The 14,623-nt window shown below is 47.4% G+C and overlaps 8 non-coding genes across 8 annotated transcripts; 4 read left to right on the top strand and 4 right to left on the bottom strand.

The window, feature by feature from the left end:
- The first annotated feature begins 1,700 nt into the window (after positions 1 to 1,700).
- Positions 1,701 to 1,772, top strand: trnae-uuc (transfer RNA glutamic acid (anticodon UUC)). Its single transcript has one exon. It is a non-coding gene; the product is annotated as a tRNA-Glu (tRNA).
- Positions 1,773 to 2,223: 451 nt separating this feature from the next.
- trnav-cac (transfer RNA valine (anticodon CAC)) lies at positions 2,224 to 2,296 on the top strand. The gene has a single exon. It is a non-coding gene; the product is annotated as a tRNA-Val (tRNA).
- A 634-nt stretch (positions 2,297 to 2,930) lies between these two features.
- Positions 2,931 to 3,002, bottom strand: trnad-guc (transfer RNA aspartic acid (anticodon GUC)). Its single transcript has one exon. It is a non-coding gene; the product is annotated as a tRNA-Asp (tRNA).
- A 5,925-nt stretch (positions 3,003 to 8,927) lies between these two features.
- trnat-agu (transfer RNA threonine (anticodon AGU)) lies at positions 8,928 to 9,001 on the bottom strand. Its single transcript has one exon. It is a non-coding gene; the product is annotated as a tRNA-Thr (tRNA).
- Positions 9,002 to 11,091: 2,090 nt separating this feature from the next.
- On the bottom strand, positions 11,092 to 11,163 carry trnae-uuc (transfer RNA glutamic acid (anticodon UUC)). Its single transcript has one exon. It is a non-coding gene; the product is annotated as a tRNA-Glu (tRNA).
- Positions 11,164 to 12,010: 847 nt separating this feature from the next.
- trnav-aac (transfer RNA valine (anticodon AAC)) lies at positions 12,011 to 12,083 on the bottom strand. The gene has a single exon. It is a non-coding gene; the product is annotated as a tRNA-Val (tRNA).
- Positions 12,084 to 13,446: 1,363 nt separating this feature from the next.
- On the top strand, positions 13,447 to 13,528 carry trnas-aga (transfer RNA serine (anticodon AGA)). Its single transcript has one exon. It is a non-coding gene; the product is annotated as a tRNA-Ser (tRNA).
- Positions 13,529 to 14,369: 841 nt separating this feature from the next.
- trnai-aau (transfer RNA isoleucine (anticodon AAU)) lies at positions 14,370 to 14,443 on the top strand. Its single transcript has one exon. It is a non-coding gene; the product is annotated as a tRNA-Ile (tRNA).
- Positions 14,444 to 14,623: the final 180 nt, after the last annotated feature.

The raw sequence follows: 14,623 nt of genomic DNA, 5'->3' as shown, positions 1-14,623 counted from the left end.
GCTGACAGAATAAAATGGAAAGTGCTGCCGTGGCTCATTGGTTTAGGGGTATGATTCTCACTTAGGGTGTGGGAGGTCCTGGGTTCAACTTGCGAATGAGCCCTTGTGTGTTCTTTTTGTCCTCGTCCACAAGACTGGGAACTGATATCCACATCACCTTGCAGCATCTGCTTATGGCAAACGATGGAATGTGACTAATGACTGAACGAGCCTGGTGAATACTCATCACGTGGCACAATGAGAGCGTGCAGTCAGCTGTCCAAGGCAGCAACCTCATTGCTCGTTCAAAAGAACACGTACTGAAAACTCATCACCACTATGTCGTAAATGAGCACCGCGATCGCTTGTTGTCATGCGTCCTTACTTGGGAAATGCAGAAGCAAAAACTGCCCTCTCTCAGTCACCGAAACGTGTGCGGCTCGCCTTGCACTCTCTGCGCCTCGCATATTTATGGAGCTGTCTGCTCTTCTTTCTGTTGAAGTACGCAAGTTACGTGGCGTACTGCAGACTATGATGTGCTCAATGACAGCTTTCAAGATTTGAAAACTATGAGCTTGATGGCTCAAGTCGAACGAATGTGGTTGTTACGCAATTGATGATCAAACGCACGTATTCTAACGATTCGTGAGAGTATGTTCTAAAGGTCCCTGGCTCGATCCCGGGTTTCGGCATTTTGTTTCATCGCGCCCTTTGTTCCTATCTCCAGCGCCCTCTGCCTAAAGTGACGCGTCCCTTTCTCAGCCCGAAACGCAAGCGAGACACCAGCAGCAGTCCCTACAGGTTTCCGTAGTGTAGCGGCTATCACGTTCGCCTAACACGCGAAAGGTCCCCGGTTCGAGACTGGGTGCAAACAGCCTCTTCTTGCACGCTCCTGCACTTCACAGAGGTCTTGAACCACCAGTCATTTGTTCCCAATGTATTTCCGGTGCCTTCATGCACTCTTGTACCAAACGCACGTTTTTTCTGTACCTGGAGCCGATCATTTGCAATTGGGCTATCCCTACAGACCAAGACGAGCTCTGTCGGCTCAAAAGCAGCGCAACACCTGCGAGAACAACAGAAAGATTAGTACCCAGCGGGGGCCTCTTAGTGAGCCCAAGATCTAATCAAGAATCGACTCCAGAAACAGGGCTTGGCGCATTGTTCCATACTCCGACCACTCTTGGTGTAAACAGGTCCCTCCTGGTCTCTGCATGAAATGCACTTTCCTGCGTTTGCTTTGGTGTAACTGGCTTCCCATGCATGGGCGAATGTGAAGAAGATCCTTAGTAAGTCATTGAAGAAACCCGAGAAGAGGTCGGAGTGGCCTCTGTCGTTCATCAACGATCCAGTCAGGCAGTACTCCTCTGTAAAGCGCTGTTCGTTCACATCGATTGGCTTTTTTTTGCCTTCATTCATGCAAGTAGTAAAAGCAGACGCCCCTATTCTGCCGTGACCCGGATTTGAACCAGGGTTGTTGTGGCCACAACGCAAAGTACTGACCACTATACGATCACGGCGAGTTACCGATACACACGTGGCAGGGCGGAAAAGGCTGTGCTCTCTTCGTGTGACATGATTCGGGAAAGTCCTGACGTTGCATTTCAACTGAGCCCCAGTATACATCGACCCTTCGGCACTCTGAGTGACAACTCTCTTGCGTGTTTTCTCATATTTATGTAGTTTGCTTGCATGATGCCCGGAACAGCAGGGTTGTGCACTCCCATATGGTCTAGCGGTTAGGATTCCTGGTTTTCACCCAGGCGGCCCGGGTTCGACTCCCGGTATGGGAACGTGTCAATTTTGCCTCCTGCTTTCCAAAAGATCAGCACTGTGTACGAAGGAGCCACATTAAAACTACTCAACGTGCAAAACGTGCGAGAAGAGGGGGCGCTTGTTTCCAGCCGAAACTTCTCGCGTGTGAGACGAGCTGACCATCGCTGCAGGAGGTGGGAGGGTCACTCTGGTAGACAGGGCTGACCTTCGGCAATAGGATTTATACTCTCCAAGATGATATTTGCACTTTCTGGAGAGGCGATTTTCTCCACTTCAGTAGCCCGATTTCGTCGATTGCGTGGAGAGGGCTGTAGAATGTGGCGCCGTCTTTCCTGCTCCGTCCATGACAGGCGTGCTGGTCTCTGGAGAGAGAGCACGGTCCATCAGCGCACCCCAATAAAGGCACTGGAAGCAGCTGAATCGCATTGGCGAAGCTCAGCGCTGGGCCGCTGGGCACATCTGACCACAGTTTCCGTAGTGTAGTGGTTATCACGTTCGCCTCACACGCGAAAGGTCCCCGGATCGAAACCGGGCGGAAACAGACCAGACTTCTTCTGTCGCCACGCACAAAAGGGGATTGGGGATTCACCTAGCGCTGTGATCGAACAGACCCACTCACCTCTTAGTGTGGCGGGATCTGCACAGTGCATGTCGCAGCGCATCCTGCTTTCACTTCAATGCGCGTCCTGATGTACCCCGGTCTCCCGCGTGACAGGTGGGGACAGGTGACAGGTCCACGTGACAGGTCCTATACTAACGAGGAAGACATCACTCTCTCCGACCCCCGGCATCGTGTCCCGACCCACCGTGCTGGAAGCCGACTCGTGCTGTGATTCCTTTACGGAGCAGAAATGACAACCGAGGAGCCGAGAGATCATTTCAGCATTTCGCGTCTGAACGGAAAACACAAACGACCAACTCGGAATGATTTGCCTTTGACGCTTATCAAAGCGTTCTTTGTGCATCGAACAGACCCACTCACCTCTTAGTGTGGCGGGATCTGCACAGTGCATGTCGCAGCGCTCCCTGCTTTCACTTCAATGTGTTTCCTGATGTCGAGTCTTGTGCCGTGCGGAGGCTCTGAAAGCGAGAGCAATGAAAAGGTGCACGACGCTGTGTTAGAAAACAGAGAAGTGAAAGGCAGTCCTTTCTCTAAGGAGGTAAAAGAAAAGCTACTCCCCGTCGGGGAATCGAACCCCGGTCTCCCGCGTGACAGGCGGGGATACTTGCCACTATACTAACGAGGAAGACATCACACGCTCCGACCCCCGGCATCGTGTCCCGACCCAGCGTGCTGGAAGGCGACGCGTGCTGTGATTCCTTTACGGAGCAGAAATGACAACCGAGGAGCCGAGAGATCATTTCAGCATTTCGCGTCTGAACGGAAAACACAAACGACCAACTCGGAATGACTTGCCTTTGACGCTTATATACCTCTTAGTGTGGCGGGATCTGCACAGTGCATGTCGCAGCGCTCCCTGCTTTCACTTCAATGTGCTTCCTGATGTCGAGTCGTGTGCCGTGCGGAGGCTCTGAAAGCGAGAGCAATGAAAAGGTGCACGACACTGTGAAATAAACATAAATAAACGCATATATAACGTCGAAAACACATCTAACACTAGGAGTATACAGCACTCTGCACAGTGTACGAAGTAAATTATTTTCGCAGTAATTAATTATATTTACTATATTTATTATACACGTGTAAATTAATTACTGCGAAAATAATTTACTTCGTACACTGTGCAGAGTGCCGTATACTCCTAGTGTTAGATGTGTTTTCAACGTTATATATGCATTTATTAATGTCGTCGATTTTACGGTTGCAATTCGACGTTGATTATACGTCGAGGCGACGTATATATACGTATAGCCGTATTTTCGCCGTGAATATACGTATATTCGACGAATCAATGCCCACAGCTTGGCATACAAGGGTTTTGCGGAGGGGTCTTGCCACCTGCCTGAAAAAAAAACAGTAAAATGTTTGAGTGCCTATAGAGTTTCTATTTTTATTTTCTTGAGAAAAGTTGATACCATTTCCTGGAAACCCCGTCCCCCATCAGTGCGCGGTGCCCGGGGAAAAATCTGTAGGGGGGCGTCTGAAATTCTGAGCGGGGGTGATATTTCGGTTGAAACGGAGCTGTACGGTGCAGCTACCCAAATGAAATCTCGCAGCTATGCCATTAATTAGTGCTTTATGATAGAAGATATCGACTAGCAATCTGGTATTTGCGATGAAGTTCAGTTTCACATTTTTCGTCACTCTCACTGGAGAGTATTGCCTGGAGCGAAAAGTACCATAAGCGTTCATTTTTGCAGCTACATGGACGTTCTGAATCGTTAAGAAAAAATGTTGTAAAACCAACAGAAAGCACAGACTGCTATAACTAGTCCTAGTTATATAACGATTTTAAGTATAATGATAAACTACTGCAAGGAATCGGTCCACCTGAGCAAACAGGATCGTAATGTTGACACTCAATAACGACACTGATATGTGCAGTTCCTGGACGGATAGCCCTCCTGCCCATCAAACAGACTGAGTGACTGTTCCTGTCATTTAGTGTTGTCTGACCATTGACAAAGTACAACTATTTTTTTAGGGCGCAAATTAAGTTAGGTAAATCTTTTTGCCCAAAACTGAAGGGGCAACATTCCCCCCTCCCCCCGTGATGCCAGGCCTGTCCCCATCCTATTCCATAATGTCATTATATATAATACCATACAACAGTGACCGATCCTTACTAACTACATGCGTTAAAATTGCACATCAGCTCATAGCAGGGGGCACATAGCCGCGATGTATTATCAATGTTATATTTCAACCATAATATCGACAACATTAATAAACGCATACGTTGAGAAAATATCGAACCCAGCATATTTTCCGGTTATATACCACAATGCATTGCTAGTATTCGTTGGTCACAATTTTGGACACATTTTTCAAACGTAGAAGTATATCCGCAAATATCTCAGCAATCCTCTTTTGACGAGTAAGTATGAACAATAATAATACTATCTGAATACATACAGATCTTTCTTAATATTATTTTGATTAAAATAGTACGTGAATAAGCAAAAAATGGCACATAAAATAGTGTGAATGGGGAAGATGACACAAAATCGTTTTGCCGTTTCTCTATTCTTATTCTATGTTGTACTTTCAAACTTTGGGTACTCTTTAATTAGGACAGACTTTATTGCTCAACTGCTATGATGCAAGCCAAATTTCATACATTTATTTCAGTTTTGAGCTTAGTAAACCGTTCACTTTTTAGATTATACTAAAGAAGATATTAATCATCATTTATTTGGGAAGTAATATTATATCATTTTCTCCTAGCTGCGGTGCTGAAGTCCCACCCTACATCAACAGAAAAAGAAATAAAGGAGCATGCAATGTGTTACTTGAAGAATGCATATGAAAGACAGGGGGCCAGGAGATCTGGACACTGAAAATAATAGGTTTTTGGTTCTAACTGTTAGGACAATTAGACAGGGTTTGCAAATAGTGGAAAAAAATCATCTTAACTTCCATTGTAATATTTTTTTTTCTTGGAAATATAGAAGTTGTACATTTTAAAATGTATATTTGAATCAAAATGTGGTTTTGAGTTAGTGTGTTAATGTAATTAGTTTTGTGTTTGTCATTACTATACTGTATATTGCCATGTTACCAGAATTTGTAGCTGAAGTTTAAGACTAGTTGTGTTTTTTTATGATTATTGCCCATATGTTGATTGTTGATTGATTGTATACAATGTATAATTTGAAATACATATGTTTCAGGTGTGAATGTGTATTTTCAGAATACATTTCTAAATCTAATCATTGGCTTGGTTTACTTGTTTCTACACCTATAAAATCTATCTTTGATGTATAATAGACCTCTACCCATATACGTATAATAGACCTCTGAAGTTATACGTATAATAGACCTCTAACCATATACGTATAATAGACCTCTAAAGTTATACGTATAATAGACCTCTAACCATATACGTATAATAGTCCTCTAAAGTTATCCGTATAATAGACCTCTAAAGTTATCCGGAACTCCAACCATATATGTATAATAGTCCTCTAAATTTATCCGTATAATAGAACTCCAACCATTTATGTATAATGAACGTCTAAACATAGACGTATAATTGACGTATAACTTTAGACGTATATTAGAATTTCATTCTAGACGAATTGTAGACCACATTTAGACGTATAAGGTATGCGTTTAATAGACGTATATTATACGTCTTTTGCCCACTGGGTGGGCTCCAGATGCACATGGAAGCAATCAAGTGTTTCATCCGAGCTGTTTCAAAGACTGCCCAAGAGCTTTCCTTTCACAGAGGCGCAACGATTAATGATGGGGGTGCACCCTTCAATGCGCCTTACGACTCTAGGGAGTGATTGAGACGATTCGTAGCGTGTGCTCATTTCTCTCTATTCCCCGTGTTGCAGTGGTAGGATGACGTAAATTACTGCTTCGACACGTAACGGCATTATAATCACGTGCAGGAGCTGAGGGCTTTAGTTTTGTTTCGTTTTCCATGACGTTCGTAAGCGCGCAAATCAAAGGCAAGTCCTGCGTCTAACACGAACGTAAATGCTTTTGAAAGTGCAGTGTGGTGCAGCTTGTAAAATCCTTGTCCACATTTGTGGTTTGTTGATGTTTGTTCTGTCTGCCAAAGTTGCATTTTGACATCCGGACGGGGGGACTTTATCATTTGAACGTGAAGCCAGCCTTAAACCCTCTGAGGTGTGTCTGTCTGCCGGCACGTATCTTGTGAAAGGTATTTTTTTTTAACGGAGAGCAACTTTAAAAAGGTATCCGCAGCCACCTCGCAGTCCGTGTTTGATTATAGGAGGAATGCGGCGGCGGCGAGCTCGCATTTGTCGTGCTCGAGTGTTTAAGGCGATGGGATCGAAATGCGTTGGGGACTCCCCGCGCAGGTTCGAAACCTGCCGACTCCGGCGTCTGCCGCATGTCGCCTTGTGCCTGCGCGGCAGAGGCGAAGTGCCGCTTCTCCTTTCCTGGTACTATAACAACGCGAAATCGCTTGGACCTGCTGCCATGGACATCAATTCTTCAGATAACCACACACTTTGCCTTCGCACCTCTGGTGCTCTGCTTATGCCTTTGAAAACCTAATGAATAAAGCTGAAAGAACCGACACGATATGTAGGTGCTGGTAAAGCACGCAGTAAAGAACTGTTAACAGCAAGGGTTTCAGTGGGTTAACTGAGGAGAAGGCGTGATCGCTAATTGTTGACTTTTTATTTGGTGTTAGAAACACTCTTACTGTGCATGACGTGCAACAAATGTAGCCACAGAAATTGCATCACGCTTTCATGTATGCTATTGCAAACACCAACGTTGCCTAGATAGAAAACCGAAATAGCCGTGGGTTTGCTTGCTGGTCTGAAGGATCTCTCTTCGAATCTCTATCATTTGTCAATGGAAGTAAAAGGCGCTGCAATCTGATACGTTCAGAATCAAACCCGCAGCTGTTGTTCGACTTTATTTCTTGACTAATTACAACTGAGTGTCGCATGAGCAGTTACATAAACTTGTCTGGTATATTTGAACACAAATGCCGTTCTTCAATTAAAACTAACAGTACATTGTCAGGGACATTCAGTTCTATACAAACAAGAGACAGACAAGAGAATATTTCTACCGTTCATGTGGACTACGTGTTGACTTACTGATCGGAATAATTGAAAGGTTCGGGCTCATAGCCGATGCAGTGCGTGCTAATTAGAACAGCAACGCTGAGCTCTCAGCACCGTACTGAGCCCAGGTGTTTTTCTAAAGCTGTCAGGTGCAGTTCATTTACATGAAGGAAATCTCTTACTGGGTACGATTACAATGCAGTAAGTAGCACAGACTACTTAGGGAGCAGCCCGATGTGTTTAAAAATGACCCGAGCCAGGTAAGAGTCAAACCTACAATCTCCTGATTCGTAATCAGACGCCTTATCCATTGCGCCACTGGACCTGGTGTAACACTGCAGGACTGTAACCCAGTGAGCTCAGCCCTGCAACTAGTAAAATATTACCCCCGGTCCATTCTTTTCCAAAAGTGAGAAACACCTGTTTTCTACATGTTGTCTGTTTTAAAACCATATCTCTTTAAACCAAACCAAAGAGTTTGTCTTTTGCACTGCTATTCTGATTCATTTCGATTTCAAAGAAAAAAAAAACATTACCTTCCAAAGCATCATAAAATTGTCCCTTCTTCCAGACTCTACTTCTCTCTTGTAGTAGTACAGCAGACCTTTCCAGGTGAGCAGATCACAGAGTCCGAAATGAGCTTCCTCAATCAAGCAAAGTACCTGAACATGACTCTGTCATCATAAAAGCGCCCCTGTAATAAAGAAATTAAATCCGAAATCAAGAGGGCAGTTGCCTACTGAAATACAAGAAGTCATCAATTTTAACCTAGCAACACATTAAAGGCTGCATCTATACAAGTACGATTCTAGAAATGCTCACCAGATTACGTTTTAAGAAGGAACTGTGCCTCAGGTTCCGCCGAGATCTTAACTCGGATGGCAGGATTCAGAGTCCGGAGTGCGGACTGATGGCGCACGGAGGGTCCATATACTGTGGATCCCTCAGTGATCTTCCGCGTATTCAAACCACCAGCGTGTGACTCCCCTGTCCCCGTGACCTCATTGCTCTGCTCTCTCCTCTGTGCAGCCGAGCCCGACTCACGGTAAAGTGAAAAAAAATATGCCCTCAACGTGAGATTTAGTCTGGAGCGAGGATAGATGTTACCTTTTTATCATTGAACAGGATGTATGTGATGTGGCGACTAGGTTCAATTTTGTATCCTCTTTAAAAGATTAAGGACTGGGGTGAGCGTGATTTACCAGCTAAGAACCCGACGTGCGCACCGTTTAAGCTGCATAGACTCGGTCGTTTAACTCTTCTCCATTAGTAGGGTTAAGGTTAAAGAAAAAAACATTGCTGACTTCTTTTTTTTTTGCCAGCCGCTAGCGCTGATTAGCAAGGTTTGTATTTCATGTTTTGCAAGTTGCATCCATTTTAAGAAAAACAAGTCGCGTTAAAGACAGGAAATGAATACTTGCATTTAATTAAGTCTAGCCGTAGGCGGTTGTCCATAATGACCAGTACTGTTCAAGAAGACAGAACAAAGAAGGCACCACTGGGATTCGAACCCAGGATCTCCTGTTTACTAGACAGGCGCTTTAACCAACTAAGCCACAGTGCCCCGGGAGTGTTGTCCTTTTGCAGCCACTTGGACACACCTTTAGAAAAACATTTTGTTAGGCATTCTGCCTCAGCCTAAACACCTATAGCTTGCAAAGCGCATGCTATTAGACAGGCACCTCTGCAAGACCTTAAGAGTCTCTTAAACTAGTGATAGTAAGGTGTTCCCAATGGGTGATGTTCGGCTTTCAAATCATCTCTCCGTGGAAGCACCGAGATGCAGCTGTTTAAGGCTTAGAAGCAGCTGACTGTTTCACTACCTAGCTGATCACTGTCAGTCAGGGAGCTTAGAGGTGAAAAGCCTGTCTGAGAGACAATTCGCCGTCGATCAGTTCAATATGTTCCGTACCAGCTCGGCGCACCCGAGATCATCTTGGTAGCCGTGTAGCTCAGATGAGTGAGAGCTTGTGTGTATTTACCACCGTGATTGGATGCCGGCCCTTCTCAGGTCACAGTAAACCTTCTGCTCAAAAAAAGTGAGGTAAAACCTCACTCTGCACAGTAAAACCTAAAAAAGTGAGGTTTTATTTAATCTCTGACCAAGGGAAACGTTTCATTTTTTCAAAGAAATGTTTGTTAAAAAATAAAGTCATAGTTCCATGGGATTCAATCATAGACCGTGTGACATGGAAGTCAGGAACCTAACCCACTAAAGCACTACAGAAACATTATCGACAGACAATGTACAGCGTGTACTATTCTTGTGTTGCGGTACATGAATATAATTATATCGTTATTAATTTCTAATTTATAACTTTATTAACTTTATAAATTAACTTTATAAATTTATTAACGTTATTAATTAATTTCACGACGCACAGACAGAGCGTGGGGAGCCGCCGCCTGCAAACACAGCTCCAGGCAGGACTCCGCTCTGCAGGAGCCGCAGAGCAGAGGAGATGGGGGCAGCTTAGCTCCTGTGCAGAGACCTGAGCTGCTGTTGCTGCGGACGCTGTCTTTTCTGCACTCGGGGTAGGAGTGAATGTTGAGTTGCCCTTAGAAATGAAGCAGAGCACTTCAACGGCACGGGTGTGTGTGTGTGCGCCCTGGTGATTCTGGGAGACAGATCGAACCTGGGCTAAAAGAGAGGAGGCTTAGCCCTCTTCCATTTACTAGTTCAAAGTTGTACAACCCATTTGTATCTGCTAGGCGGCGCAGTCGTCGTGCACAAAGAACGCTTTGAAAAGCGTCAAAGGCAAGTCATTCTGAGTTGGTTGTTTGTGTTTTCCGTTCAGACGCGAAATGCTGAAATGATCTCTCGGCTCCTCGGTTGTCATTTCTGCTCCGTAAAGGAATCACAGCACGCGTCGGCTTCCAGCACGGTGGGTCGGGACACGATGCCGGGGGGTCGGAGAGAGCGATGTCTTCCTCATTAGTATAGGACCTGTCACCTGTCCCCACCTGTCACGCGGGAGACAGGGGTACATCAGGACGCGCATTGAAGTGAAAGCAGGATGCGCTGCGACATGCACTGTGCAGATCCCGCCACACTAAGAGGTGAGTGGGTCTGTTCGATAACAGCGCTAGGCGAATCCCCAATCCCCTTTTGTGCGTGGCGACAAAAGAAGTCTGAAGTCCGTTTCCACCCGGGGACCTTTCGCGTGTGAGGCGAACGTGATAACCACTACACTACGGAAACAGTGGTCAGATGTGCCCAGCGGCCCAGTGCTGAGCTTCGCCAATGCGATTCAGCGGCTTCCAGTGCCTTTATTGGTGTGCGCTGATGGACCGTGCTCTCTCTCCAGAGTCCAGCACGCCTGTCATGGACGGAGCAGGAAAGGCGGCGCCACATTCTACAGCCCTCTCCACGCAATCGACGAAATCGGGCTACTGAAGTGGAGAAAATCGCCTCTCCAGAAAGTGCAAATATCATCTTGGAGAGTATAAATCCTATTGCCAAAGGTCAGCCCTGTCTACCAGAGTAACCCTCCCACCTCCTGCAGCGATGGTCAGCTCGTCTCACACGCGAGAAGTTTCGGCTGGAAACAAGCGCCCCCTCTTCTCGCACGTTTTGCACGTTCGAGTAGTTTTAATGCGGCTCCTTCGTACACGGTGCTGATCTTTTGGAAAGCAGGAGGCAAAATTAACACGTTCTCATACCGGGAGTCGAACCCGGGCCGCCTGGGTGAAAGCCAGGAATCCTAACCGCTAGACCATATGGGAGCACGCAACCCTGCTGTTCCGGGCATCATGCAAGCAAACCACAGAAATATTAGAAAACACGCAAGAGAGTTGTCACTCAGAGTGTCGAAGGGTCGATGTATACTGGGGCTCAGTTGAAATGCAACGTCAGGACTTTTCCGAATTATGTCACACGAAGAGAGCACAGCCTTTTCCGCCCTGCCACGTGTGTATCGGTAACTCGCCGTGATCGTATAGTGGTCAGTACTTTGCGTTGTGGCCGCAACAACCCCAGTTCGAATCCGGGTCACGGCAGAATAGGGGCGTCTGCTTTTACTACTTGCACGAATGAAGGCAAAAAAAAGCCAATCGATGTGAACGAACGGCGCTTTACAGAGGAGTACTGCCTGACTGGATCGTTGATGAACGACAGAGGCCACTCTGACCTCTTCTCGGGTTTCTTCAATTACTTACTAAGGATCTTCTTCACATTCGCCCATGCAGGGGAAGCCAGTTACACCAAAGCAAACGTAGGAAAGTGCAATTCAAGCAGAGACCAGGAGGGACTTGTTTACACCGAGAGTGGTCGGAGAATGGAACAATGCGCCCAGCCCTGTTGGTGGAGCCGATTCTTGATGAGATCTTGGGCTCACTAAGAAGCCCCCGCTGGATGCTAATCTTTCTGCTGTTCTTGCAGGTCCTGCGCTGCTTTTGAGCCGACAAGGCTCGTCCTGGTCTGTCGGCACAACCCAATTGCAAATGATCGGCTCCGTGTACAGACGGAACGTGCGTTTGGTACAAGACTGCATGAAGGCACCGGAAATACATTGGGAACAAATGACCGGTCGCTCAATACCTCTGTGAAGTACAGGAGCATGCAGAACGAGGCTGTTTCCGCCCGGTCTCGAACCGGGGACCTTTCGCGTGTTAGGCGAACGTGATAGCCGCTACACTACGGAAACCTGCAGGGACAGTTGCTGGTGTCTCGCTTGCGTTTCCGGCTGAGAAAGGGAAGCGTCACTTTAGGCAGGGGGCGCTGGAGAGAGGAACAAAGGGCGCGATGAAACAAAATACCGAAACCCTGGATCTTTAGATCTTCAGTCTAACGCTCTCCCAACTGAGCTATTTCGGCGGTGGACAGAGCGCACAGCCACCTGCTCCAGCCTTCCTGTGTTGCGGCATGAGCGCACCAAGAGGAGCGGGAGAGTGTTGCAGGAACGTCACTCAGAAGGAAAGCCACCCAGCTGCGCCCTCTGAGCTCTGTCCAGCGCATCTTCCTCGCATGGACTCCTGCCTGCGACGGGCAGGAAACAATTAGCAAGAACAGAACAACACCCCATGGGTGTCTCATGACCACACCTTAGGTTGTGACACGTGCAGGTGTGAGGGGTTGCCGGGCTACTTTGGAGCAGAGCTTGGGCGGAGGGGGGGCGGGAAAGCAGACAAAGAGGTGACACCTCAAGGTCTGCACGATCACAGCTCTCCGCCGCCCCAGGCTTCCGCTCGATAAGCTGCTGGACACACCCGCCCCTCCTCACACAGACCGTGGAAAAGCCCCCGAGTGGGAGGGCTCTCTCTTCCTCCCAGGAGCTCTTGGACACGACGCACAGACAGGGTGCGGGGAGCTGCCGCCTGCAAACACGGCTCCAGGCAGGACTCCGCTCCGCAGGAGCCGCAGAGCAGAGCAGAGGAGATGGGGGCAGCTTAGCTCCTGTGCAGAGACCTGAGCTGCTGCTGCTGCAGACGCTGTCTTTTCTGCACTCGGGGTAGGAGTGAATGTTGAGTTGCCCTTAGAAATGAAGCAGAGCACTTCAACGGCACAGGTGTGTGTGTGTGCGTGCGCCCTGGTGATTCTGGGAGACAGATCGAACCTGGGCTAAAAGAGAGGAGGCTTAGCCCTCTTCCATTTGCTACTTCAAAGTTGTACAACCCATTTGTATCTGCTAGGCGGCGCAGTCGTCGTGCACAAAGAACGCTTTGAAAAGCGTCCAAAGCAAGTCATTCCGAGTTGGTCGTTTGTGTTTTCCACTAATGTAAGAGCTATTTCAAGTGCGACGTGGTGCGGCTTTTCAAATGCTTGTGGGCATTTCTCTGTTGTTGATTCTTTTTTTGTCTGTAACAAAGTGGCATTTTCATGTCCGGACGGGGAGACTTTATCATTCCGACATGAAGCCACCCTTAAGTCCTCTGAGGCGTGTCTGTCTGCAAGGCTTGTATTTTGGAAATGTTTTTTTGAAACGGAAAACGACTTTGAAATAGGCTTCCGCCGGCGTCTCGCGATCCAGGTAAGATTGTAGCAAGAACGCAGCGGCTGTGGGGCTTGCTGTAGTCGTGGCCGAGTGGTTAAGGCGATGGCCTAGAAATCCATTGGGGTCTCCCCGCGCAGGTTCGAATCCTGCCGACTACGTTATCTGCCTCCAGTCGGTGTGTTTCGGCGCAAGCAAAGAAGTGCGCCTCTCTGCTGTTCCTGGTGGTTTTAAAACGCCCAATCGCTTGTACCCGCTGCCTTGGAAATAAGTTCTTCAGCATCCGCGAATGGCATTTTGCAGCTGGAAGCAGATGTCGATGCACTTTGCACAGAGCACCAAAAAAGCGTCTTTTTTGAAGGCCCAGGCACTGAGCATTGGTGGTTCAGTGGTAGCATTCTCGCCTGCCATGCGGGAGGCTCGGGTTCGATTCCCGGCCAATGCAGTGGCTTTTGCAGCGAGCGGCTCCATCACTTGCATCCCCTTGCAACTCGCAACTGAAAACCCACTGAAGCTAAGCAGGTGTGAGCCAGGTCAGTACCCGAATAAGGGTGAGCTACAGGGAAAAACAAAGCTTCCAGCTGGAAGCGGTGTTAATGGTGCCGGCGGGGGGGCGCTCACCCTGAGGTCTGTGCGGGTCCCAATGCCCCAGTATAGTGACGGAGTTGCTGTGTTGTAAAAGGGCGCTGTCTTTTGGATGAGATGTAAAACCGAGGTCACAGCGTTCTGTGGTCATTCAAAATGACCACCAAAACCTTTGACAAAAGCTCTTGGTAATTGATGGTCTTCAATAATGCTTCTCCTTTAGGTACATTTTAAATCAGCTGAAAAATGCTGTGAAATGGGGGGGCACTTCAGGCCAGTGTAGGATTTGGGTTACAAGAACCATGAAACTGCACGAGAAAGCCCGTACACTGAATTACACGGCTTTCTATTCAAAGGAGGACAAAAGAAATTCCCTGAGTTTGATTTTTTGCAGCACAGAGAGGAGCACTGTCGTGAGGCTGGTTAGCTCAGTTGGTTAGAGTGTGGTGCTAATAACGCCAAGGTCGCGGGTTCGAGCCCCGTACGGGCCAGGTCCTTTTCTCCTCTCTTACCAAAGCTGTTAGGTTCCTTTCCGTGGTGAGAGGGGTTGTCATGCAACGCTGCCACATAGTGCCGACAGACAAGAGTGTTGCGTGAGAAGAGAAAAGTGTTTGAAGATTTAAGAGTGTCTTAGGTGGAGCCAAAATCAAGTGTCACAAATGCAAGTGGTT

The sequence above is a fragment of the Lepisosteus platostomus genome, unplaced genomic scaffold (assembly GCF_059453375.1).
Source record: "Lepisosteus platostomus isolate fLepPlt1 unplaced genomic scaffold, fLepPlt1.hap1 Scaffold_32_H1, whole genome shotgun sequence".
Classification (NCBI taxonomy): Eukaryota; Metazoa; Chordata; class Actinopteri; order Semionotiformes; family Lepisosteidae; genus Lepisosteus; species Lepisosteus platostomus.
Note: the sequence above shows the minus strand (reverse complement) of the source record. Positions and strands in the feature narration are given on the sequence as shown.